Below are 27,382 nucleotides of genomic sequence, written 5' to 3'. Positions count from 1 at the left end.
CAGTGTGTCTGACAATAGAGTCACCTAACACAGGTGTAGTAGGTGTGTCATTTAGCCTGAAGTGCAGTGACTGTGTGGCACTCTGACATTGTGTACTTTGTGATATGTGGGTATAGCTGTGTGGAAACAGTTGTTTGTGTGTCTGCTTTGGGTGTCCCTGCTGCTTAGGCAGTTTTTATTCACAGCCTCTGAGTACGTTTTTGTGTGTTTATGTGTTTGGTCTGCTGTTGCTATAGGTCTATGTGACACTGGAGTCATGGTGTGTGTGATTACCATCTCCTCCTGATAGACTGTGCCAGTCATGGGTCCAGAGAGCTCAGCCTCCGGTTTGTCTATGTAGCTACATCTCTCACAAATATCTGAGTTTGCTGTGAAGAGGAGAGGGTTGTTTGCGTACATAAGGCAGTTGTAACATTGCCTCAAAACACCCATATTCACCAGCTGGACTGGAGAGTACACACCAAACAGACCCTAGGACATGTCAAGATGTTATGATGAAACATTCATCTGACTGATCAAAAAGGATCAGTAGGGTGTTAAGTGTGTAAAAGTGTATAACATGGGTTTAGTGCCTATGTGCATTTCCAGTTTGTATGATAATCTGTGAAGGAGTCCAGACAGAACTATGACACTTCCTTCAGCTATGTCATAAATAGCAATGTACACTCATATATGTCCTGAGTCAGGGCCAACTGTAAATGACTGTCAATGCCAACATCCTGTCACACAAGCCCATCCATACATAGCCACCTCCCACTGACAAAAGGCCCTATCACCATACCAGGAGATATCACATTTAGCATGTGTAAACAGCCACTTCCAAAGCTGAGAACATGGCATAGATTGGATTACATTGTTTCCCTATATGTGTCATAAGTGAACTGCAGAACAAACAGACCCGTCACCTGAACAGTCTGTTGAGCTTTAGCCTCTCTACAGGTTATGAAACCATTGAATGGATTACAGCAACATATGGCATACTCCACAAGTGTTGGTGTACAACACATCATGGAAACTAAAGTCTTATATGCCTATGACGTCTGATCTGCGAGGCCATGGGGCCCATCATAAATGAAGTCATAAACAGAGCTATTGGAAGCCGACCAACACACAACCCTACAAACATTGCTCTGTTCATGGGCAGATCATGGTTCCCAAACCACTAGACTGTGTGCAAGGCAGCCACCCAGGACAGACATCACAGAAATGAGCTACACACATCCCACATAGGCTTTGACTATCCCTCTTCCAATATCCTAGACAGATGTCGTATCCACAAAATCAACAGTCTGTGCATAAATATGTATTGTCATATGATGGATTGGCAACTGGTCCACAGATAGATCACATAAGCTAAGAATTGTGGTGTCTTGTTCAAGCTGTTATCACCTGCTGTCCCCCATGGTGCAGTCCTGGGATTGCATAAAACAAAGTGCACACACATTACCATGTCTAGTCTGATGATGTCAGCATCCTACAAATATAGCAGTGGAAACAAGCACTCCCAGTAAAGCATATAACACGTCGTGTTAATGTGTACTTCTCTAGTATCATAACATAATTAGGTAGGGGTTTGAATCCTGCAACTGCTGAGTGTGTGTGGGGGTGTATGTGTCTGTGTGACTTCCTTTGATAGAAATGGCCTTTTTGGAGACTATGGAAACACCTTAATAGAGGGTTATTCCCCTTTGGCAAGTCTGATGATGTCAGCATCCTGCAAATATAGCAGTGGAAATGAAAACTCCCAGTAAAGCATATAGTGCGTTGTGTTAATGCGTACTTCTCTAGTATCATAACATAGTTAGGTAGGGGTTTGAATCCTGCAATTGCTGAGTGTGGGTGTGTGTGTGTTGCTGTATGATTTTCTTTGAGAGGAGTGCCTTTTTTGAAGACTAGGAAAACACCTTAAAAGTGGTATATTCCCCTTTGGCAAGTCTGATGATGTCAGCATCCTACAAATATAGCAGTGGAAATGAAAACTCCCTGGAAAGCATATAGAGCGTCGTGTTAATGCGTACTTCTCTAGTATCATAACATAGTTAGGTAGGGTTTGGAAACCTGCAATTGCTGAGTGTGTGTGAGACTGTTGGTGTATGCGGTGTAGGTTTCACTTTTACTACGGTATGACATAGCAGGATAATAACAGTATGTGCATTGCACACATCAGGTATCTGTGTGGCAAATAAATATATGTACATGTGACTACAATTAGTACATAGGTGTGAAGCCTAAAAACTACATGTATACAATTGTTACCTTTGACAGATTGTGCTGCTGCTTCTCAGATCGTATGTCACATATGTATGTATGTGACAAGGCCGCCCACTGTAGTGATCTGTGGCCAAGCTCATCTGTGTCACACACACCCATGACAGTTCCTATAGACTAGTGTGCATGAGGGTAAATGCCTGGGGTATATGACAGACATGTTCATACACAACAAAGTCTGTTGATAATGGACAGTCATTATAGGTGTACAACAGCCTTGTGGATATGCATACAGGCCCCAAATTACTTATGTGATACACCGAGGGACTTCACAATAGCCTTGGATATGTGGATACCAAAGGACAGATGACATAACACTTGGCTGTATGTACACATCGGTACCCGACATACATGTTGGGGGCTACCACCTATGTGGTACTGTCGGGATACTATGTATAGTAAATGTGGATGACTATGCTATAGTTGGCTTACAGCTATACAGCATGGGTTGGACAACAGGTATCTGTCTGTATGATACCCATGTGTAGGATATGTGTCCCATGCAGAGAATGCATTGTGGGCCACTGCATGCATTTCCAGATGTGGATGGACATATCCCTAGTGTGCTTGCATGTACCTAAGAGGGATATATGCCAAACAGGTGTGGTCCCAGGAATGGGTGGCAGACAATACCACTGGTTACTGTTATAATATAGTACCGGAAGGATGCAACTGTTACTGAGTTCCCTACATGTGTGTGTCAGTTGTCAGGACATTTATTTATTTTATTTATTTATTTATTTATTTTATTTTACATTTGTTAACCGGGAGAGTCCGACTGGATACATGTCCATTTTCAGCAGAGGCTCGGGGAGAAAAGCTCCAAGTACATAACAGACATATGAACAAGATAGTTGAGTTCTAAATACAATATAAAGATACATCACATCTTGGGAAAAAAAAACAACAGCAGCAAATAAAAAAACATAGGTCAGTTACAAAAGGCCTTGTTAAAAAGTTAAGGATAGTGCGGTAAGAGAGGGGTAAATGATAGTGGTTAATCAGGTTTGGAACAGGGACATTGCCAGAGAGTATTGAGATGGGGTTTAAGCTTTTTTTGAATTGTAGGAGTGAGGGTTCTGAGGTGAGCATTGTCTGGAGTTCCACATTTTGCCTACAAAGTTTGAGAATAGAGAATCCCCAGCAGAATTATTGGCTTTGGTAGTTTGAGCTAAGATCTTATTGGAGGTAAAGATTGCAGGTTAATATAGGGGTGAATGATGTTTTCAGAGCTGGTGTTTTCTCTGGGTGATACAGTATCTGGTGAGCCATTTTGAGTTGGTTGAAATGGAGTTGGCTGGAAAACTCTAGCCACCCTAGTTGCTTCAAGTTAGTGCAGTGGTGCATTCTAAAGGTGGAATTTGTGGCAAATCTAGCTATGTGATTGTAACAAGAAGCAAGTTTGTTAAGGGTTGTCTTGTTTAGGTTTGTAAAGAGGGGGAGGCATAGAAAAGAGTTGATAGTAGGTGTGTGCTGGCAATTGTAATTTTAGCGTGAGGAGTGAGAAAGTGTTTTACTTTATAGAGAGAGCCAAGCTTTTTATTGACGGTTTTGATGGTAAGATTGAAATGGGTGTCAAATTTAAGGGAGTTATCAATGGTAACACCTAATAGCTTTGTGTGAGCTTCTGGTGATATAGTGATTCCATTGGAGGATGTAATAGAGAAGGTGGGGGGAAGAGTCTTGTTAGTGGGTGAGTGATTGGTTATAGTCAGGCTGTTGAGGTTGTGTATACTACCAGAATGCAAAACATTGACAGACAGTAACAGTATCACCCACAGCATAGTGTCAAACCATGTCATACACATGTGTGCCCATGTTAGAACATATCTGTAGTAGAATGCATACTGGCCACCAAGAGAAACTATCAGACGTTATAACTGTGTAATACAGGCTATGTCACATATCCCATGTGTCCACTATGCAAGTACATGCAGACAGTGTACCCCCACCATGTTCCCAGATGTACACCTACTAATCTGTACTGCACACATCACACACGTACTGTCTATCCACTAACACATGCTGGCAATACTACACACTTCAGCCAAGTGGCACATTGGTGGACAGTACATACTCAGACTTAACACTCGGGTAAACATTACTACACTGACAATCATAGCTATGATGCATCATGCCTGCTCAGATATACCTACAAGGATATCATTACACCTTCCTGTTGACAACATGCTAACATTGCTACACTGCTATAATGTCACCCTGTGCATCAGCACCATTTTAGCCTGTTCCTGCATCAATGTTGCAGATGACAGGAGGTGGCACAGGTTTCATCATGTGCACAGGGTGTGTTGTTGGTTTGCCAGAGCCTGACATTGACCCATCCAATCGACATGTGTGTGTGTGTGTGTGTGTGTGTGTGTGTGTGTGTGTGTGTGTGTGTGTGTGTGTGTGTGTGAGGAACAACAGTACAGCATGGGCCAATGTTGATGTAATGTGTGTGTGTCTGTGTGAGCTCTAGGTGTTTGGTTCATGTGTATATGTGTCTGCATGCACACAGCTCCACCATGTGGCTGCCATATACGGGAGGTTGTGGGACAGCCACAGACCATAACTGCCAGGACGTACAGATTATTGTCTCTGGCCACAGACATGGAACCTGTGCCTGGCAGGGGTGCTACGGACAGTATCGGGTACCAATCCTGACTGGATATTATCATCAGAGGCAGAGGTATGTCGACTGGACCCATGTCCCTGCTGGGATTGGCCGGAGCCACGTGCACATGTTCTACTAGGATGGTCAATGGACAGGCCAGCCCCAGCATTGCTGGGGCTGGTGCTGCCACTATGGGAGCGGCTGTCATCTGTGGGTTGTCTGCGATGACTGCCAGCTGTTGATGTTGCTGAAATACGTCCGCGTCGACGTGTCAGCCATCCCACATGGTCCTGGCTCATGGAAAACACATTGTGGAGGGCATCTAATGTCTCCTCCCAACGTCTATCAATGACCTCGGTGTAATTACGGATGGCACCGGCAAGGTCACGGATACTGTCATTGATAGCAGTGTTATGGGCCCTCTGCGCCCTTAGTCCCTGTCTCGTATACCGTTCCATACGTGCCTGTGCTTGCATTACAGCCCGGAACATAGCTGAGGTTGTAAGACCTGTGGGGGCACGTCTGCCAGGGGCAATACGGCCAGCAGTGCTCCCACGAGAACCCCTGGACATCTGCCTATGTGGTACAATCCCAGGAATCTGGGTATGACTGCTGTGAGGGGATGCATGTGCCATGAATACCACAGTCTCCTGGTCAATGCCAACTGTATGTTGTCCCTCGGCTAAGGCCATTGGTGATGAGGGATATATTGGCAGTATGAGTGTGCGCATAGATGGGGGTGGAAAGCTGTGTACTGTCGATTGGCGGACCAGTGACAGACCCTGTCAAACCTGCCTGTGCCACAATGCATGTCTCATCATCACCACTATTTGTGGCAGTGATTTCAGGTTCCCTGCTGCATTCAGCCAACCCAACCTCAGCACCTGTGAGAGTAAGACAGGAAACACACTTTGCAATCTGTACATGATGTTATCACACATGCACACATACACACATGAACACATGAACACATGAACACATGCACACATGCACACATGAACACATGAACACATGCACACATGCACACATGCATACAAAATCACTCCTCACTACAGCAGATACATACACACACCAGCAATCCAAAACATACTCAATAGTGGTTGAAGGTGGGTGACAGTATTACAAGGCAAACAGTCACCTCACACATGTCAGCATGCAGACTAAGTGTTGCTCAAGTCCATGCAGTGCGAGTGTAGACAGCCCTAGTTAATAACAGTATACATGGCTGTGATGCATGTGTGTAGTTGTTCAATGATTGGCTACAGCCTGGAACATAATGTGTACAAGGACACAACATTGTTGTGCAAGTATTATAAGCTCTGCAATGTCCTGTGCACCATCACTTACAGGTATACATACCATAGCTGCATATGTTATCTGTGTGTCACATAGATTTCCATGTCTGATTGCAGTGTCTGCGTCTGTAGCAGACAATTATTGACACAGGTGTAGCACATGCACCACTCATCCCGTGTGTGAGCATAGCATGCATGTAGACATGATGGAATACCAGTGCTCGACATGGCCATTGTACAGTGGTTATGGTGAGTGTGGGTCATATTCCAGACATGCCAGTGCCAGCCATGACATGGCATCCTACATGACTGCAACAGTAAACATCACACATACCCAATGTGTGTCATGTGACCTATACACCCAATAGCATTCCAGGACATATATGTGTCACGTTGTACAGAATACGAGTGCTATGCATATTGTGTATAGGTGCATATGTGTGCACACACACACAACATTGAGGTGCAAAGCTATGACTGCTATGCGTAGTACTGTGGTCATAGCTTTGCACCTCAATGTTGTGTGTGTGTGCAACATTGAGGTGCAAAGCTATGACTGCTATGTGTAGTACTGTGGTCACTGTAACTGTATGGGGTGTAGTACCATTAGCCATCATCATCATCATGCATGATGTGGTCACTCAAGGCTATTAAATGTGTGCCAGACCACCGCCTAGCATGCTGTACCTGAACTGCAGTGTCGTGTCTACGTTCACAATTACACAGCCACGTTGTACATGGGTGTGTGAGGTGCCGAATAGGGAGCATTGCCTAACATGTCTGTGTTATGTGTTGAAGAGTGTCGCACAGCCCCATGCTAGGCCTTTACCCCTCAGGTATATTATGTGTGGTGTGTGGATGACATGTGGGATACTGAAGTGTGACCTTACAGTGGGTGTCCAGTTACGCTATGTGTAGCATGTTGAGGTGTACTGCGTATGACAAACATGTTATGTTGTGTACATGTGTATCAACTATGCCTATCCAATGTGCAGTATGGTGTTGCCACAATTGTGTCTGATGCTGTGTGTATTGTATGTGATTGAGTCAGCTACTGACATTACTGAGATGTGCAACGTCTCACAGCAAACATGCACAGCATGCATTATGCATAGGTGTGTTACATGTACATGGTCTACACCTCACCTATGACATGCACATTTCATTACCAATATTAAACTTAGAACACACTCACCAGCATGTATCGGCTGCCCTGCTGTCACACCAGAGGGACCTACAAGAATATGACACAGTTAGTCAGTGGCCACAACTGTCGCATTGCTACTGTGAGTTTGCTAAACTACAGTAGAATATCAGTCGACAGTCACAGGTGTACAGATAATATTCCAAATATCAGTATTGCACAACAATAGGCAGCACAACTGCTAAACACACAGTACACATCTCACATATGCATAATAAAACTATACAGGTAACAGTAGTCTACAGATAGGGCATGTTACCTGCATGCTCCATGTAAACATGCTGGGTGGCTCCGGCCTCCATGATGACACATGTCTGATGCTGTTGTTGGCCAGGAGCCACCATGCTTAGGAGCAGCTCCTCCACTCTGGTAAGGGGGGATGAATGGCCATCCCACCACCTGTGGCAAGATGTTGTCTCTGGATATCAGACGCATGCCACCAGACATGTCTAATTAAATCACTGCAGTGATGGCGTACCTGCTCATATGTCCGGTTATACATGCCTATGTCATTTACCCGAAAAACAAGATCTTGCCACAGTGCAGTCCGCTCATGCTGGTGCTGGCTGGCCCTGGAAAACAGCAGGGAATAGTGCTGCACCAGGCTGTGGTGGATTTCCTGTTCCTCTGCTGCTGTATAGGATGGGTTGCATTGATGGGCCATTACCCTGGAAGAAAATTAAACGATATGTGTGAGCAAGGCATGTGACACACTTAACATTCTACAGTACAGATATCACTTAACTGCCATATATAGCATCTGTTTGTCTGTCAGAGGATACACATGTTCAATACCACATATCAGTGCTCAGCCCACAACTGGCTGACAGTGACTGGCACACTCCATATATCAAACCACTATACACCAGTACTCGGCACACTGTTTGTGACACAATGCACAACCTCACCACAGGGGTATATATCAAGCTAATGCATGAAGAAAGATGTCATCCATTGCAATGAATGTAAAATACTGTTACAGTACTACCAGTAAACCACCCTAGTCATTTATGCCATGCCCCTGCCTAACATATGTGCACAGTTGTTAACATAGATGGCATACTGCTGTAAGAGGGTATACATGTTGCTAGATACACACGCATACCCTGTAACACACATATGATTGTGGCCATGGTACAGGCATCATTACACACACATCAGACATACATACCACACACAAATGTATGCCGACCCAGATGAGCTTTACCTGTGTACCATACAGTACTGTGTGCCACTACTTACAAATCCTTATGCCTGAGGTATGTAATCTGTGCAGATTACAGGAAACACACAAGACAGTGTTTCCAAGCATTGTGAACATACACCATACTGTGCTGTTTAGGCCTACAGCGTCAGGTAGTACTACAGTTCATATGGGAGCTGGATTCACCAGCAGTACCACTTACTAAGCATACATGTATTACTTTAGCCTACAATGGGACACCACAGTCATCGACAAGGAACTACGTCACAACATATGCCATCCTACTATGTCTGCATCGCAATACCTGACACATCTTTCTCTGGTCTCACACCTAGGACACAAACTCCCATGACAGAAACAACTTCACACTAAGCTAGCACACCTTTACAGACCTTGCACACATTCACTGTCACACTCATTCCATCTCACATAGCAGGTATTGCACTGAGTACATGTTTGTGTGCATCGTGTCATAGGTAGGTAATATGCTATTGGCCCTAGGGCCTAGAGCAGCCTAGCCATATGCTACCCTGGCCTTTGACACACATGTCATTTGATTTCACTTGCCCCTGTCAACCGGAACCACAGAGGTGATTCCCGAGGTGTATTACCTGTCTCCCAAACAATCATCAGGGGTATGTATGACAACTGCTAATGAGGAGCCTTGTTTGCTATTGCTAGGTGGTTTATTCCAGAGTATGGCATATCTGTGAGATAGGAATCTATCCCTCCAGCATGTGCTGTTTAGTGCGCTGACGAGGATTAGGGCCCTAGAGCGTGTAGCATGGAGGGATTGTGATATGTTGACATGTTGGTTGTCCAACTGCTATGGGTGTGACATACCTCTGTATGTCCGGCAGAGGTCACCTCTGGGTGGGCGGTATGCAACAGAGTGTAGCTGTGGCTTTGTGAGTCAGTCTGCATAGGGCATCTGTTTGAGGCCAGTATTACTCTTTGTGAGGTATGACTGCGGCCTTTCCACTTGCTGTAGTTGTCATGTGAGGTACACACCACATGGGGCATTGTGATGGGTAGAGGGGAACACTGACCTATATCTCCCTAGATTACACACCTTTTGTGATGACACGTACCACATAGACAGATTACAAGTCTAGTGTGGCACTGGGATTATCAAAGGGGAGGCTACTGTCCACCTGTGTCCCATGTTCACTTTTCACACCTTCAGTGTTAGGCAGGCTAACACCTATGTGGTAGTTAATGGGTACAGTGTTTTGGAATGGAGGTATGGCACTGCAGTATCAACATTGGTCTGCATTCCATGCCTTGGTCACCAGGCACCTGTTGCAGTACATATGAGCCCGTGTCTCCCTCTCTCTCTCTCTCTCTCTCTCTCTCTCTATATATATATATATATATATATATATATATATATATATATTTACATATATATATATATATATATATATATATATATATATATATACACACACACGTATATATACACATGCATCTAAACATCCATTGCTGTACATATAGATGTACATATAGGCACATATACGACCCACCTGTCATGGTGGGGATATCAATTATGCGACAGTTGTGAGACATACGGTTATGTGATAATAGTACACAGTGTTGTGCAGAATGCAGTTTGGTGTCCTCAGGCCATGTAGCTGTAGCAGGCCTCACTGGCTGTAACACAGCAGATCTGACTAATCAGTCCCACAGCGTTTAAACACCACATGACTTATACCAGCACTGCATGCTGTTTTCTATGCCACACACTACACACTACAGAGATATATGCATATAGCAGCCTTCAACAACATATATATGTCCACCCTTCACTAACAGTCGCAGTATGTCCCTTGCCCTATGCACATGTGCAGATACATATAGATACGTATTGCTGCCACATATGGATGATTCACAGTACGTAGAGTACTCTATAAACACATCAATCACATGCCAGCAAATACATATGTGTTACATACCTTACCTTTGTATTCCTCAGCTCCGTCTGTTATTACTGTGTCCAATGTTGTTTTTGTTTTTTTGTTTTTTGGGGGGGGTTTCCTCTGTCTGTTGAGGTTGGTCTTTGTTTTTCTGTATCTGTCTGTTTCTGCCTCTTTGTCTCTCTCTCTGTCTCTCTCTGTCTCTCTCTCTCTCTCTCTCTCTCTCTCTCTCTCTCTGTTGCTGCAATGATATTATTGCATGTGTGGACAGCAAGTACAGGCTGCTTTTCTAGGTATCTGCACATGTGCATGTGATGGTCTCTGCACCAATTGGTGCCCACCATTTAGTAATTGCATGCAGCCTGCTTTTGTGTGGTAATTGCAGTACTCACTGTGATTGCAACCCACTGCTATAAAATGCTAGGTTAGGTAGGTGTAGCCCTTTTAGTTTGCCAAGGTGGGGCCCATGCTTGTTTGCTCTGGACACCGTTGTGTCAGTCAGAAGGTTGGTATATGTCTCATATCTGAAGCTAGGGTTGTAGCCAGTGATATGCATGTTGTACTGAAACATGAATGCTGCTGCTTCCAGTACACTCTTCTCAGTGTGTAATTTTACTCACACCTCCAAATGCTAACACAGGATACATGGGAGTATGTACTTTCTTTTCGAATTAGGGATTTAACTGCCATACAACAGTAGTTATTGCAATGTATTCCTATGGTTTTCCCATTTTCCCTTTACATTCCCTCATTGTAATGCATGATATATTTATTTCAGCACAAAGTTATTGTATATCTTCTGTGGCCTAGTGGTACTTCATGCAGTCTAGTGTGCCCAAGGTCTGGGGTTCGAGACTGACAGGTTTTTTTTTTTTGCTGCTGAGCAGAACAGGGGCCCTGCCATGCAGAGTGAGTAAGGCACTTTTAAGCTGTTGTAAGCGGGTTTGCGTGGGTTTCTGTGATGCTTAGCAATACTAAGCTAAGCACACACATGCGCACACTGGTGCAAAACCGATAACTACTGTTTACAAGTGCTTACTCCCACTAACCCTGCGCTCATTTCTTTTAAAGAAAAGTGAATGGGGAGATAGGAATGTGGTGATAAAGGGGGCACAAAGAGGGGAAGACAGTAGGGAAACCAGGTCGGGAAGTGCAGGATGGGTGTAGGGAAGGTCCATAGCTGCCCATTTCTTTACCAGCAACAGCTGTCCATATGCAATAAACTAGGAGTGAAATGTGAAACCTTCCACCCCTGAGAGGGGGGTGAGGACAACAAAGTATGTTGTACTACCAATTATAAATATCAGGCACATGCACTGTTTGTGAACTGCTATACTGTCATTAGTACGTTACTCACTTCTGAACAGTTTGTGGTTTGTTTGTATTGATATTAGCACAGTCTGCTCAGGACAACTGGACATATTTCAGTACTGAGTATGCCTACCTACACCCTTGGTTGTGTCTGAATACACGGGTATATAGTACATTTGGGCAGGGGTGCAGAACTGCAGAGAGCATTTTTATTATCGTGTGATGTTTATCTGGCTGAACATACAGGGTTGCTGTGTACCTGATAGTCTATCAGGGCGAGTAGTCTGTCTGTGTAGCACCCACCTGTGGACATATCCAGATGGTAGACAGAGGTTAGCCCAGTTTTCTTTGTCTGTGCACCACTCCAGTCTTTTCAGCACCTGAACAATGGCATTGTCACAGGTGGTTGCTAGCAGTACATGGCTACATCCTTTGATATTTCTGTGTTGTACTCCTACATAAGGGCATGCTTGTGGAATTCCTTCCAAAGCTATTTGCAGAGTGTGTAACAGCAGACAAGCTGATATGCCTGCATGTTTCTGACTCTGCCAGGCCTCGGATACTCTCAGGTATATATTTGAAGAGCCTTAGGGAAAGGTACATATAAGTGAGATACACCTGTGATATATTAAAGACATATTTCAGTTGAGACTTCGAGGGAAGCGGAGCATATGTATTACTACACATTTTCTGATGTTCAAGCAGTGTCTACTCTCACTTGTTGACATTATTCATTAAGTGTGATTCCTCACTTTTGTGCCTACTGCTGGTACATTTCAGAGGGAGTCAGAGGGGCACAGCTAACATTTGTTTATGAATCAGGGACATCACTGTAAATCAGTCACAGTTGGGAGGTCTGGCCTCTACCCTCTGATACTGTGTGGGGTTGTAAGGTACTACTGTAACCTTATTCCCTACTAGCATGGCTGATTCACTTTTCACAGTCATGTCATGCAATTCCACAACACCTGCTGGTAAAGACCCACAGAACAGGATTTGTGTTATGGCATTCCTATTTTCCCTTTACATTCCCTCATTGTAATGCATGATATATTTATTTCAGCACCAAGTTATTGTATATCTGCTGTGGCTTAGTGGTATTTTATGCAGTGTAGTGAGTCCAAGATCTGGGGTTTGAGACTGATAGAGGTGTTTTATTTTGCTGCTCAGCAGAACAAGGCCCCTGCCATGCAGAGTGACTAAGGCACTTTTAAGCAGTTGTAAGTGGGTTTGCACGAGTTTGCACGACGCTTAGCAATGCTTAGCTAAGCGTACACAAGCTCCCCAGCTAACTACTGCTTAAAAGTGCTTACTCACGCTAACCCCCACGCTAATTTCTTTTAAAGAAAAGAAAATGGGGAGGTAGGAAAGTGGTGAAAAAGGGGGCACAAAGAGGGAAAGACAGTAGGGAAACCAGCTCGGGATGTGCAGGATGGGTGTAGGGCAGGTCCATAGCTGCCCATTTCTTTGCCAGCAACAGCTGTGCATATGTTAGAAATTTGGTGTGAAATTTGAAACCTTCCACCCCTGGGAGAGGGTGAGGACAACAGAGTATGTTGTACTGCCAATTATAATTATCAGTTTACATGTCCAGCGGACATGTGTGCAAAATGAGCAGCTATGTATGGGGTGTAATTTTTTTGTGGGAACAGATTGCCTTTTTTTAAAATTTTTTTTCAGGTGAGAGTGGAATGTGAGGTAGGGGTTGTAGGTATATTTGGGGAGGTAGGTTGGGGAGGTAAACAGACAAGACAAACAAGATGCATACAGGGGCAGAATATGACACATAGGGTGGGTGAACACAACTGACTGGGAAGGGTGTTTGGAAATCGCAAGCCCATGAGCCCACAGATGGTAACAGTGGAACTGAGATCCCCACCCACGGGCAGTCACCAGTGCACCTTCACAGCCCCGGGGGTAGCTGTGCTGGAAGCTGTGTAGAAGGGGCAGGCTCACCCAAGAGTCACGCCACTCTTGCCTCAAGCTGGTGTAGGGGATCAGCGACTGAATGCTGGATCTCCCTACGCACCACAGTGAAGGGTGACAGGTGGCCCTTCTCCACCCACGCTTGCATGGTGGGGATGAGCCCCATCCCCTGCAGTGCTTCCACCCGAAGGTGACACAGGGCCAACGGAGGAGGGGAGCCCGGGCTGGGCACCGGACCTGCTGGTGCCAGGTGCAACTGCCAGCTGAGGAGGGACAGGTGGGTCTGCTGGGACCGGCCTTCCTGTACATTCTGTGTTTAGGTGTGTTAAATTACAACATAGACAACAGAATTCCAAATTAGTTGTAACAGCATGCAGTAATATTCCCATTAACCCAACACACCAGGGTTCCAACAGTTGAACAGCAAGCATAACACATGCATATATTGAACGACAGTGGACATTCCAATAGCATGCAGGGATGATTGGTGGCAACAGGCCTCCAAGATTGGGGTGTTTGAACAGGGCACATGCATCAAAGTTCATGCAGATATTTATAGAAGAATAGGACATATGTCCCAACAAATGTTGTGAGATTAGACATACTCATTGAGTTGTGCAATTGCATTGTTTATGCACATACAATAGGGTGTAAAACGATACCTCCATTAACATCTTATAAGTACTTTTAGTCTACACTACATTCCTATTGACTGCAGGTGTATATCCCCTACATGTCTTATTACACTTGGCAACGTGCATTAGGTTGGGTAATGGGTTTGGCTAGTTCATTATATAACTGATCTATATCTGACATACTAACTGTCCAAGATGCAGATGTTACTGCTTCATACTTACATATTTTATATATATTTATATATCTACATATCTGGATGTGTTCACGTGACATTTGCTGTTACATTTCAACAGAAACCTACATTTCATGTAGCACAATCACATTTCTGGGGTACACATTAACAAGCTACTCATGTGCCAGATTTACCTTTGCATGCCAGCCAGTTACCAACTGTTGAGGACTGTATGAATGTTTCACAATTACTGGCACTTCCTTCATTCACTTTATATGGGACTGCCCAACTGTGGGTTGACAGCACTTAATACAACAGTACTATTTATAAAATGCAAGGGTACAACAACATTTCAAAGTAAGTGACACAGACACACTCCAAGTATTATACCTTTATTAATCACATTACACACTTTTATACAGGCTCTCTCTCATTTATTTGATGTTACAGTGCATACAGATGACTTATTCAAGATGTATTATACCTTTATTAATAGGTTACAACACTCTTTTTCAGGCTCGCCCACTTATGTTATATAACAGTACATGCAGACATATTATTCAGGACTTATTTCAGCATCATCATCTTTCGGCTTTTCCTGTTAGGGGTTGCCACAGCGAATCATTTCTTTCCATTTCTTCCTATCCTCTGCATCTTGCTTTGTCACACCAACCACCTGCATATCCTCTCTCACCACGTCCATAAACCTTATCTTAGGCCTTCCTCTTTTCCTCTTACCTGGCAGCTCCATCCTTAGCATCTTTTTCCCAATATACCCATCATCCCTCCTCAGCACATGTCCAAACCAACGCAATCTTATCTCTCTTGCTTTGTCTCCAAACTGTCCAACATGAGCTGACCCTCTAATATACTGATTCCTAATCCTATCCATCCTAGTCACACCAAGTGCAAATCTTAACATCTTTAACTCTGCCACATCCAGCTCTGACTCCTGCCTTTTTGTCAATGCCACTGTCTCCAACCCATATAACATAGCTGGTCTCACTACTGTCTTGCAGACCTTCCTTTCACTCTTACTGGTACCCTGTCACAAATCACTCCTGACACTCTTCTCCACCCATTCCACGCTGCCTGTACTCTCTTCCACATTCACCATTACTCTGAACTGTTGATCCCAAGTACTTAAACTCGTCCACCTTTACCAACTCTACTCCCTGCATCCTCACCATTCCTCTACCCTCCCTCTCATTTACACACATATATTCTGTCATAGCCCTGCTGACCTTCATTCCTCTGCTCTCTAGAGCATATCTCCACCTCTCCAGAGTCTCCTCAACCTGATTCCTACTCTCACTACAGATCACAATGTCATCTTCAAACATCATAGTCCACGGGGCCTCCTGTCTGATCTCATCTGTCAACCTGTCCATCACCACTGCAAATAAGAAAGGACTCAGAGCTGATCCTTGATGTAATCCCACCTCCACCTTAAACTGATCTTTCACTCCCACTGCAGTCCTCACCACTGTCACACTACCCTTGTACATATCCTGTACCACTCTTACATACTTCTCTGCCACTCCCGACTTCCTCATACAATACCACAACTCTTCTCTAGGCACCCTGTCATATGCTTTCTCCAAGTCTACAAAGACACAATGCAACTCCTTCTGAACTTCTCTGTATTTCTCCAATAACACTCTCAGAGCAAACATCACATCTGTAGTGCTCTTTCCTGGCATGAAACCATACTGCTGAACACTAATCATCAGCTCCCTTCTTAACCTAGCTTCTACTACTCTCTCCCATAACTTCAAGCTGTGACTGATCAATTTTATCCCTCTGTAGTTACTGCAGCTCTGCACATCACCCTTATTCTGAAAGATATGTACCAAAACACTTTTTCTGCATTCCTCAGGCATCCTCTGACTTTCCAAAATTTCATTAAACAATCTAGTTAAAAATTCAACTGCCATTTCTCCTAAGCACCTCCATGCTTCCATTGGGATGTCATCTGGGCCAACAGCCTTTCCATTCTTCATCCTCTTCATAGCTGTCCTTACTTCCTCCTTGCTAATCTGTTTCATTTCCTGATTCACTATCCCCACATCATCTAACCTTCCCTCTCTCTCCTTCTCTGGATACCCGGGTAATTAGGTTCTGTCTAGGCTATCTGTTTGCTAGATTCCTTATTTTAGAATAGTGACTGTCCTCTCCACCCAACACCTACAGGGATTTCCATTCTATGTAAAGGCCACCCACGGTTAACTGTCTTTCCTCTGTCAGTGGAAGATGAGTTAACTCTGCCTGGCTGAGGTTTCCAGTACTGATTCCCATTCAAGAGTCAGGGATCCTCCTCTATGCTGCTGCAGTATGACCATTAATGAGTTCCAGGAGCCTATTTTCTATACTTCCTGGGTTGGCATTGGCTTTTCTGGGTGCCACTGATGTTCTCTTCGGATTTCTTTAACCGCAGCATAGGATGAGTGTTTTGAGGTCCAGCTGAGGTGATAGTTCTTGAGGTGTGGCTTTGGGGTTTTTTACACGAATGCTTCAGGGTGGGTGGGTACATCCCAAGGTAAGCATGGTTGTTTTCTTTATGTTTCCGAGCTGGGGCATCTGTTTGAGGCATCAGATCTCTGATTGATCATGTGCGAGGATGTCCATGATTAGGGTGGCAGGTAAGAGGCCTTTTCAAAAAGCCAATCTAGGCATTGGTTGGGGCCTGATGGAATCATATCAAGGAGGAGGAGGCTCGATGAATTAGGCGATCTCCTTAATAATTAGATACCAATCATGTGGTAAAATGTTTTTCTAATGTTTTCTGTTTGTTAAGCCACAATAGAGGATTACACTTATAACTTGACCCCATGGTCTACTTCTTTTCTAGATCTGTTTGGCTGGTTTGCTGTTTGGATTTTGTTTTTTTGGTTTTCTGTGTGTCGTGACTTGCCTTTTTTGCAGGATTTCATGTTTTGGGCACCAAGGATCTCTGGCTCTGAGGCCCCTTCCATGTTGCTATTGTGTCCTTTGGGAGATGCTTGTAGGAGCAGTCCTGAGTCATGGAGAACTTGTCAGCCCACAGTCCTCATGTTGGCTCCAGCAATTCTAACCATGTGCCATCTGGTCCTTGAGCCAAGCATGTTGGGATGGTACTTGTAACTGGTTTGAGTTTGAGCCATGGCCAGCACTTTAATGCCCGAATGTATCCAGCAATCAAGGCTTTTAGGGCCATCCAGGTAGTGATATAGGGTTTTTACAATGGTGATGGTGACTATAATGCCCGAGGGGGGGCCAGCAGTTAGGCTAAGTGAGGATCTGGTAGCTGTGTGAGCCTTCCCAGGTAGTCCCGGCCAGCCGAACCCTGGTGACTCTTTTAAAGAAATCAACCAGGTTTAAGAGGCATATAAGGCCCCAGGGTCTGTGAGTCAGGGGATCCAGGGTGAGAAGCTCCCGCCATTTCCTTTATTAGGTGGGTCCTCTTTCCTGGATCCGCTGAGGCACCACCTTCCACTAGTTGGGCACTTACCTCCAGGATCAGTGGGCAGTGGACTTATGCACAGGGACCTGGAACAGTAGTTTTATGTTTGGGTGGAAGTAAGTCTGTGACCTGTAGTGGTGGCATTGATGGGTTACGTCTGCTTTGGAGCTGGTTTTAGCTTTCTGAGTTCATGTAGGCTGGTAATCTGCGACAAGAGCCTGGTCCATTTGCTTTTTGGTGGGTGGCTTTGTTTTTGGTGGGTCTTACCTGAGCACCTGAGAGCTCAGATGCCTGTGGGATCTGGTGTGTGGGGTGTCTGTTTGTCCAGTTTGGAGTTTGTGTGGGGGACGGATGTGAGTTGTGTCTGTGGGGTTCTGTTTGTGTTGTGTCATAGCCTTGTGATTATTGCTTGTTTATATTCGGTAATTCACTAGCAATTTTGAATGATAATTAAAGTTGCCTTTGTGATTCCTGCCAGGTTCCTTTAGTTTTTGCTCCACTGCAATTTTAAATTCCCATTTTTTTTAGGTTTATTAGTTTTAGCTGTTTTGCAATGGTGATCTCTGGATTGGTTCCTTTTTTTCTCTATTTATTTATTATCTTATTTCTATTTGGCAATTTGTAAGACAATCATAGTTTTAGGCTTGATCTGCCTTTGATTTGTGATCTGGGGTCAGATTTTCCAGAGGTTTGATCTTTAAAGGATTCCTGTGTGGTTTTATGAGTTGGGTGGTTTGGGTAAGATTTTCTTTCACTGTGGTTGGTCTTCCCATAAGTTTTCCACAGAATTTTGGATTTATAGTGAATCTTTTGATGTGAGAAGTTGGGGGATTTGGGGGTCAAGGGAGGGTGGGTGGGTGGATGTTATGGGTGTGGAGTCCAGTGTGTGAATATGCTCTGAGTCCAGAGTGAGGATACTTTTAGTCTGCATTTTGGTTTCCCATGTGTAGGAATGTTTGGTCTGTTGTTGTTCTCTTGAGAGTGGCTATGTGTGTCCATTTGGGTAGAAGAGGTTTTTAAATTCTGTGGTGTTTGAGAAGTGTTCATATTGTCCAGAATGTTGTAATCAGTTGAGTTTTGTTCTGGAATGTGGAATATAGAGGTCTCATATTTTCCAGTGTTCCTTCCAGAAGGGGGGAGGGGGCTGGAGGTCTTGGAGGGTCTCAGATGCTTGGGATGTTTGGCTACCAACCTGTTGCAGGGTTATCTTTGATGAATATTCTCTGATCCCTGCACCAACCTGGAGGTGTGGGTATCTTTGATGAATATCGATAATATCCCTCCTTCTCTGGTTTGGTCAAGTTTTTGGTGTTTTGGTCCAAGTTTATGGTATATCCTGGTAGTGCTGGGGTGTTAGTAGAGCCTGGGAAGCCTCAGCCAGGTTTCTGTTACTGCACAGATATCGATGTTAAGGATGTGTAGGAGAGCTTTCACAGAGGTTTCGTCATCCCTTGTGCGTTTGAGTAGCATTACTCTGAGTTTCTAGTCCTCTTGACCAAAAGGCACTCATGGGACCTATGGAGGTTTTTGCCAATATCTGAAAGCCCAGGGGAGCCTTTGCCAATATCTGAAAGAGCCAGGAAGCCAGTCTGCTTGTCGCCCTAGTGAAGCATCGTGCTTTGGGGCATCATATCGCCCAAGATGACAGGCATTGGATTCATTTGTTGAAACCAGTACTTATGAAAACCAATTATTGTTTGTCAATTTTCTTCATTGATCATCTTGTCTTCATATTGTGGCATAATTCTTGGTAAGGGTACATGCTCACCAAGGTCAGCTCATATCTCTCTTCTATGTCTCTCTCATGTAGTCCAGGGAGGTCTTTTCAGGTAGATCTCAGGGTACACACACCAGAATGAGGTAAAGCTGAGTCATCTTTTTTTTTGTGATCTGTGTGCTTGTGGAGTGTGTGATGGTTGTGATCCTAGCACCCCGACAGGCTGCTCCTGGTGCTCTCTCCTTGTTCAGCCTGGTGGGAGTGGTGTGTGGGACATCAGTGTGTATCATTTACATAGCAGTGTATCAGGTGTGTTGGTGTTGTGTGGCTGTGACTGGGCATGGGGACTGACTGGCACATGGCTTTTGTTGGATAATTGTTTTTGCTTGTGTTTTGTTTTTGGGTAGGGTGTTGCTTTTGGAGATCTCTGAGGTCTCTGCTTTAGAGCCATTAGAATGTGGGAGCCTTGTGTTGTTTTGTGCTGTTGTTTGTATGTTTTTGGTAGGTCGTCTATGGAAGTGTAGTGTGAGTGAGTGTGGTCCCTTCTCCTCCTGACTGGTTATGCCAGTTGGAGAGAGCTTAGCTTCCACTCCAGTTTGGCCATATGGTTGCATCTCATCTCTCACATGTGTTGGAATTTGGAGGGGAGAGGAGAGGGTTGATACATGAGGCAGTTGTAACATTGCCCTCATTCAGGATTGATTCACAGAGAGGAGAGACTGATTGACAACTGACAACTGACATTAGAATAATATTGGGAATTCCTTTATAATTGAAACAAGGGAGGTGTGGGAGTGAGGGTGAGTTTTTTTTTTAGTTTTAGTGCTTATATTTATGCTTTAGTGGTATAAGTGCCAGGTAAAACAAGTGCAATTAAGTGCAATAACTTATAGGTAAAAAATGACAAACAGTAACTTTCTTTCAAGTGAAACAAAACATAAGTATAAGTAGCAATATGAATATGCAGATATCACTAGTGATCCACAGAGCCGCTATATTAGGTGGAAAATTAGCGCCCCAGGAAATAACATTCATCAGCCTCTCAAAATACTTTTCCATCTACTCAACAAACTCTCCTCTCTTGTGAGTACCTTTCCCTCACTATCCTTTATCACCCTTACCTGTTGCACATCTTTCCCAACTCTGTCCCTCTGTCTAGCCAATTGGTACAGGTCCTTTTCTCCCTCTTTAGTGTCCAATCTCTAAGAGAACTCTCCATAGGCCTTATCCTTAGCTTTCACCACCTCTCTCTTTGCCATGCGCCTCATCTCCTTATACTCATGTCTACTTTCTTCATCTCTTTGGCAATCCCACTTCTTCTTCGCCAACCTCTTCCTCTGTATACTCTCCTGTACTTCCTCATTCCACCACCAGGTCTCCTTGTCCTCCTTCCTCTGTCCAGATGTCACACCAAGCACATTTCTAGCAGTCTCCCTTACTAGTTCAGCTGTAGTTACCCAGCTATTTGGTAACTCTCCACTGCCTCCCAGTGCCTGTCTTAACTCTTCCCTAAACTCCACTTCACAATCACCCTTTTTTAACTTCCACCATTTAAACCTTGGCATTGCTTTCACACTCCTCCTCCTCTTCTTGATCACCAATGTCATCCTACAGACCACCATTCTATGCTGCTTAACTACACTTTCCCCTGCCACCACTTTACAGTCTCCAATCTCCTTCAGACTGACCCTCCTACATAGGATATAATCCACCTGTGTGCATCTTCTTCCACTCTTGTATGTCACACTATGCTCCTCCCTCTTCTTAAAATACGTATTCACCACAGCCATGTCCATCCTTTTCACAAAATCCACAATCATCTGACCTTCTGCATTTATCTCCTTAACACCATACCTACCCATCACTTCCTCATCCCCTCTGTTCACTTCACCAACATGCCCATTAAAGTCTGCTCCAATCACTAGTCTCTCACCCTCGTGTACACTGACCACAACTTCATCCAACTCACTCCAAAATTTCTCTTTCTCATCCATCGCACACCCAACTTGTGGAGCATATGCACTAACAACATTCATCATTACACCATCAATTTCGAGCTTCATAAACATCACTCTGTCAGACACTCTCTTCACATCTAAAACACTCTTGGCATATTGTTCCTTTAGTATAACCCCTACCCCATTTCTCCTGCCATCCACACCATGATAGAACAATTTGAACCTGTTTCCTAAACACCTGGCCTTACTTCCCTTCCATCTGGTCTCTTGCACGCACAATATATCAACCTTCCTTCTCACCATCATATCAGCTAGCTCTCTTCCTATACCAGTCATACTGCCAACATTCAAAGTTCCTACCCTCACTGCTACACTCCTAACCTTCCTCCTCTCTTCCTGCCTTCGGGCATGCCTTCACCCTCCTCTTCTCCTTCGGCCAACAGTAGCCCAATTTCCACCAGCACCCTGCTGGCTAACAGTATTGGTGGCGGTCGTTGTTAACCTGGGCCTCGACCGATCCAGTATGGAAATATGAAATTTTTGCACCATAAGTTATGTGGCAGAATTTTTACGCCGGATGCCCTTCCTGACGCAACCCTCCCCATTTATCCGGGCTTGGGACCGGCACAAAGAAATGCACTGGCTTGTGCATCCCCAGTGGCTGGGTTATTATTCAGGACTTATTTGACCTTTATTAATGGGTTACCACACTCTTTTTTCTGGCTGTCTGACTTATTTTATATAACAGCACATGCAGAGATATTTATTCTAGACTTCTTTTACCTTTATTAATGGGTTACTACACTCTTTTTCTGGCTGTCTGACTTATTTTATATAACAGTACATGCAGAGATATTTATTCTGGACTTCTTTTACCTTTATTAATGGGTTACTACACTCTTTCTGGCTGTCTGACTTATTTTATATAACAGTACATGCAGAGACATTCTTCAGGGCATTTTATGCCTTTATTATAGAGCTACAACACTTTTTTCCAGGTTCTCTCAGCTATTTTAAATAACAATACATGCAGAAGAATTACTAACCTGCCTGGTGGCGCCACCTTAGCAGCCTATCTGCACAGGCTTGCTGATTTGCAGCACGGTCACCTGCAGCTGTGGAGTAAATGAAGGGATATTGAGACATTCTTATCCATTATATAGACTAAATTAGCATGTCCAACATACTTCATTCCATGGCTACTTACTCAGTGTTGGGGCATCACGTATGCCACGGGCCTCCTGTATCCATCGGTTCAGTAGGTCCTGCTTCCATCTCTTCAGGTCTGCATGGTGGTGATGGACCTGCTCAACAGTCCGAGGAATGCCTGAGGCACTGGTGAGATCATGAGCTAACCAGTTCCAAGCCTCTGCTTTGTACTCCGTCCCTTGGAACTGGCCTTGCAGGAGTCTTGACTCATGATGGTGGACAAGGAGCCAAACCATGTATTTCTACTCCTCGATCCACCACCGTTGTGCTCTAAAGCGTACACCCTCTCCAGCACCTGACATTCTGAATACAGATGGCAGCTACAATCAGTTATGGTGAGTATTCCTGCCTATGGAGCTTATATATGCCGAATTTCCTGCACTTTTTGGTAATTGGCTGTTTTTGGAATTTCTCGGCTGACTGCAGACCTGCTTAGCAATGGTTAATCTTCCATTTATTGCTATATGTATGTTAACAGTGCATACTTATCCTAAGCTGTTATGGCTTAGTGGTTCTGTGCTTTGACTATGGTACATAGTGTCCCAGGTTCGAACCTTGTCATTACTTTTAATTTACAACTGTCCAGATGGCTAGGGGGTGTGTCTTTGTTTAGCCAACTTTGCTCCACGCTGCTCCACATTAATCCACGTTGCCCTGCAGTGCGCTGGTTAGCGCAGTGCTTAGCTATGGGCAACTATATTGCCCTTGGTAAAGCGCTGCTTAGCTATGGGCAACTATAGTGCTCTTAGTAAAGTGCTGCTTAGCTATGGGCAACTATATTGCTCTTAGTAAAGCACTGCTTAGCTATGGGCAACTATATTTCCCTTGGTAAAGAGCTGCCTAGCTATGGGCAACTTTATTGCGTTAGGCTTAACGCTGCTTAGCTACAAGCGATTACATGTCAGGTTCCTTCTTATATGTAAATAATATACTTTTTGTTCACTGATACATAGGCCATTTTAATGTAGTTTAGTAAAATTTTATTTGTATATGTCTGGAATTCTGTCATATACTACTTTAAAATATGAACTGTGACTGCCTCCTCTTTAGGTGAAGCCTCTACCACTACGATATTGCTATTTGGCTTAATTTGCATAAGTAGTTCTTATATGCTCTTCGATGTCAGAATTGCTAACTGTGGCTAAGCAATGGGCATACCCATGCATACAAGCGCAAATACGGGCAGCTATATCGGGAATTATAATAAAAATAAAATATTCTACATTTTACAATTTTTATGGGGTTTAGTATGTGGGGATGTGTAGTGTTGTGTTTGTTGACATTTGAGCGGACTCGCTCATGTGTGCTGACGTTTCACAACTCTGAGTCATGCAGGGGCATAGATCTTTGCACTACTCAGCAGTCGGATACACCCCCTGCCTTCCTGCATGGTCCATGTTAGACTTGTGGATGAGTCAGCATGCCCTCATGAATATGCATGGCACGCTGACGTCATACCATTCAACTGCAGTTTCTGTGTAAGACTTATTTAGTCTTACACGGAGGATTAGTGAATCCGGGGGTTAATGTACCAAAATTAATTGAATATTTTGTTATAATCACAACTCAACCTTATCAAGGAGGTGGTTATCTGTCTATTATTTATAAAATTATTAAAAAAAGAAAAGTCTACCTTGTAGACACTTACTGGAACTATTATACACAGATAAACAATCATCCTCCTACTGAAGAAGAAAAAAATATCTTAAAATCCTCAAACAGTCAACACTTTCATTATACTGGCAACTATTCACCTGGAGATATTTGCATAGAAGTTTTTATACTCCACACAAATTAGCCAAAATATTTTGCTAGTGAGGTTCAGTGCTGAAGATGTCAGATTAAGACAAGAGCAGAATGGCAACATGTATTTTATGAATGTAAATGTCTAACTTTATATTGGAATAACATTAATTATTTTTTCCAGATTGTCTTCAGTGATAATTATCAATTAACAAAATCAATGATTTTATTTAATTTTCCCATTCTGGACTGTGTACTTAAAAAAGACTTTAAAATCTTTTGGTCTTTGATGGCAGTAGCATGCAAAATCATCACCATTGACTGGAAAAGTGGGACCCCTCCCACGTTTAAGGAATTTAAAAGTCTATAACAGTTGAACATATGGAAATATCCACATTGAAAAGTAGAACTACCAGACTTACATCATCTTACAACTCTTGGATGAAAATTCTGGAAATATTTGAGAAAATGGACAAAAATATTGATCAAACATTTCATTCTTCACAACGTGATCAAAAATATGCATTGCTTTCTTCTGTATAGATACCGTTGTATATAGTTATGTATAGTTTTGTAGTTTATAGGTTATAAAATTGTATATATGCTACATATCCTGTATTCATAAAACGTTTATCAAAATATGATATTTAAAAAAATAAATAAATAAAAAGATTCAAAGTTAAAAAAAAAGAAGCCTGAGCTGTTTGGACGTTTCTACAAACCAGCCTGAGATTTGGAGTGATTGACAAGCTGGGTATTATTTTTTATATTGTTTTCAAGTCAGGCAGTTGGTGCTCTTGTGATATATTTTAAGACCTCACTACATGTGTTGGTCAGGTCTCCTTTTTTAGGAGTTAAATTGTGTTGTTTTACAAGTTTGCCTATGGAGCTTTTTCCTCTGAAAGATTTATTTGATGGTGAGGTGTCTTACTAGACTTTACTCATAGAGCGGGTTTGATTTCCCACTCCCTTGGAGAATTTGCTTGTTCATTTTTATATACATTACCCAGGGAGCAGTTATAAATACAGAGAACACCTAGTTACTTGGGGATTTACACCTCCCGGTTTGCAGGATTTTACCACAGTTGTGAGATATGTATTTATTTATTTATTTCCAGTTTGATGACCGGGGAGGTCCACTGGGCTCAAGGAGCCCGTTTTCAGTGGAGGCCCGGGGAGAAAAGTTCCATAAAACATAGTAGACTTAGTAATAGTTAAGCAAGTAGTACACATTATAAAGTTAAGCATAAGTAAAGTAAAATAGCAACATAGTATAATATACAATGCATATTTACATGTGTATACATTAGAGAACGGTAGTACAGAGCCACCATAGTACTGAGGTTTGAAATCATCTGAGAATTATATTAAAATCACATTTGTAAGAAAACAGTAAGTAAGACTGATCTCCTATTGGGTAAGGTGGAAAGATACTTTGTGTATGGATGTATGCATGTATTAGGCAGGATTAGGTAGGTAGAGAGCAATTGCATTTCCTGTTATTGGAGAGGTAGGAATGGAGCTGGGTTTTAAAGTGTTCAAATTTTCAGAGATTCTTAGAGATGGAGGAAGAGAATTCCATTTTTTGGCTAAGGAAAAGGATAGGAGAAGCTGACCAGCAGGAAGGTTTGGTTTGTGTACAGAAATGAGATTTTGGTGGGCAGATCTTAGAGTTCTGTGAGGGGTGTATAGTGGTAAGACATTTGTTAGTGTAGGGCACTTAGTAGGCTTAAAAATAAGCTTGTGGGCTGTAACGAGTTGAAGGTAGTACAGGAAGTTGGGAAGTTCTAGCCATTGCAGCTGGTGGAGAGGTATGCAGTGGTGGGTAGAGTACTTGAACTTGGTGGCTAACTTTGAGATTTTGTTGTAACAGGTTTCCAGTTTAGAAGAGATAGAGGATGATAGGTTGGTTAGTAGGGGGGCACCATACATCAGAGATGGCAGTAACTAAGTAGTGGCAAGGGTCTGTCTTGTGGAAGGGGAGAGAAAGTGGGAATTTGCATACAGCATGCCAAGTTTCTGATGTGTTTTCTTAATATTTAGCTGAATATGAGTATCAAAGTTTAGGTGTTCATCAATAGTGACCCCAAGAAGTTTAGCAAAAGGAACAATTTCTATAGTGGAGTTGGCATGACTGAGAATATTGAAGGAGGTTTTGTCAAGAGGGTGAGATTTAGAGGGAGAGAACAGTAGAATTTTGGATTTGGTGGCATTTAGAGAGAGGTGATTTTGAAGCATCCAGTTCTCAGTAGTAGAAAAAGCAGTTTGAGTTTTTGTTTGGAGGTCGGGGAGGTCAGAAGTAGAGCAGACTAGAGTTGAGTCATCTGCGTATTGAACTATGTTAGTGTTAGGAATGGCTCCATGGAATTCATTAATAAAGATGTTAAAGAGCATTGGGCTGAGTATGGATCCCTGGGGTACTCCGGTTGGGGTTGGAAGGAAGGTTGAGGTGCCAGTTTTCCATTTCACGGCCTGAGATTGGTCAGAGAGGTAGCTGCTGAACCAGGTAAGGGTGTTGTGTAAGAGATTATGATTAGAAAGGTGGTTTAGGAGGTGGGAATGGGCGACAGTATCAAAGGCCTTGGAGAGGTCAAGAAGGACTGTGGATACAAGTTTTCCAGAGTCACGTGCGTGGTTTACTATGTCTAAGAAAGAGAGAGGAGCAGTTATTGTGCTGTGGCCAGGATGGAATCCATGTTGAGTTGGGGTGAGGAGCTGGTTATTTGTAAGGAAAGGCATGAGCTGGAGGTGAATGCATTTTTCAAGT

The sequence above is a fragment of the Protopterus annectens genome, chromosome 2.part1, assembly GCF_019279795.1.
Source record: "Protopterus annectens isolate FY-2018-M chromosome 2.part1, PAN1.0, whole genome shotgun sequence".
Lineage (NCBI taxonomy): Eukaryota > Metazoa > Chordata > Ceratodontiformes > Protopteridae > Protopterus > Protopterus annectens.
The sequence above is the reverse complement of the archived record's forward strand: the minus strand, read 5'-3'. Positions refer to the sequence as shown.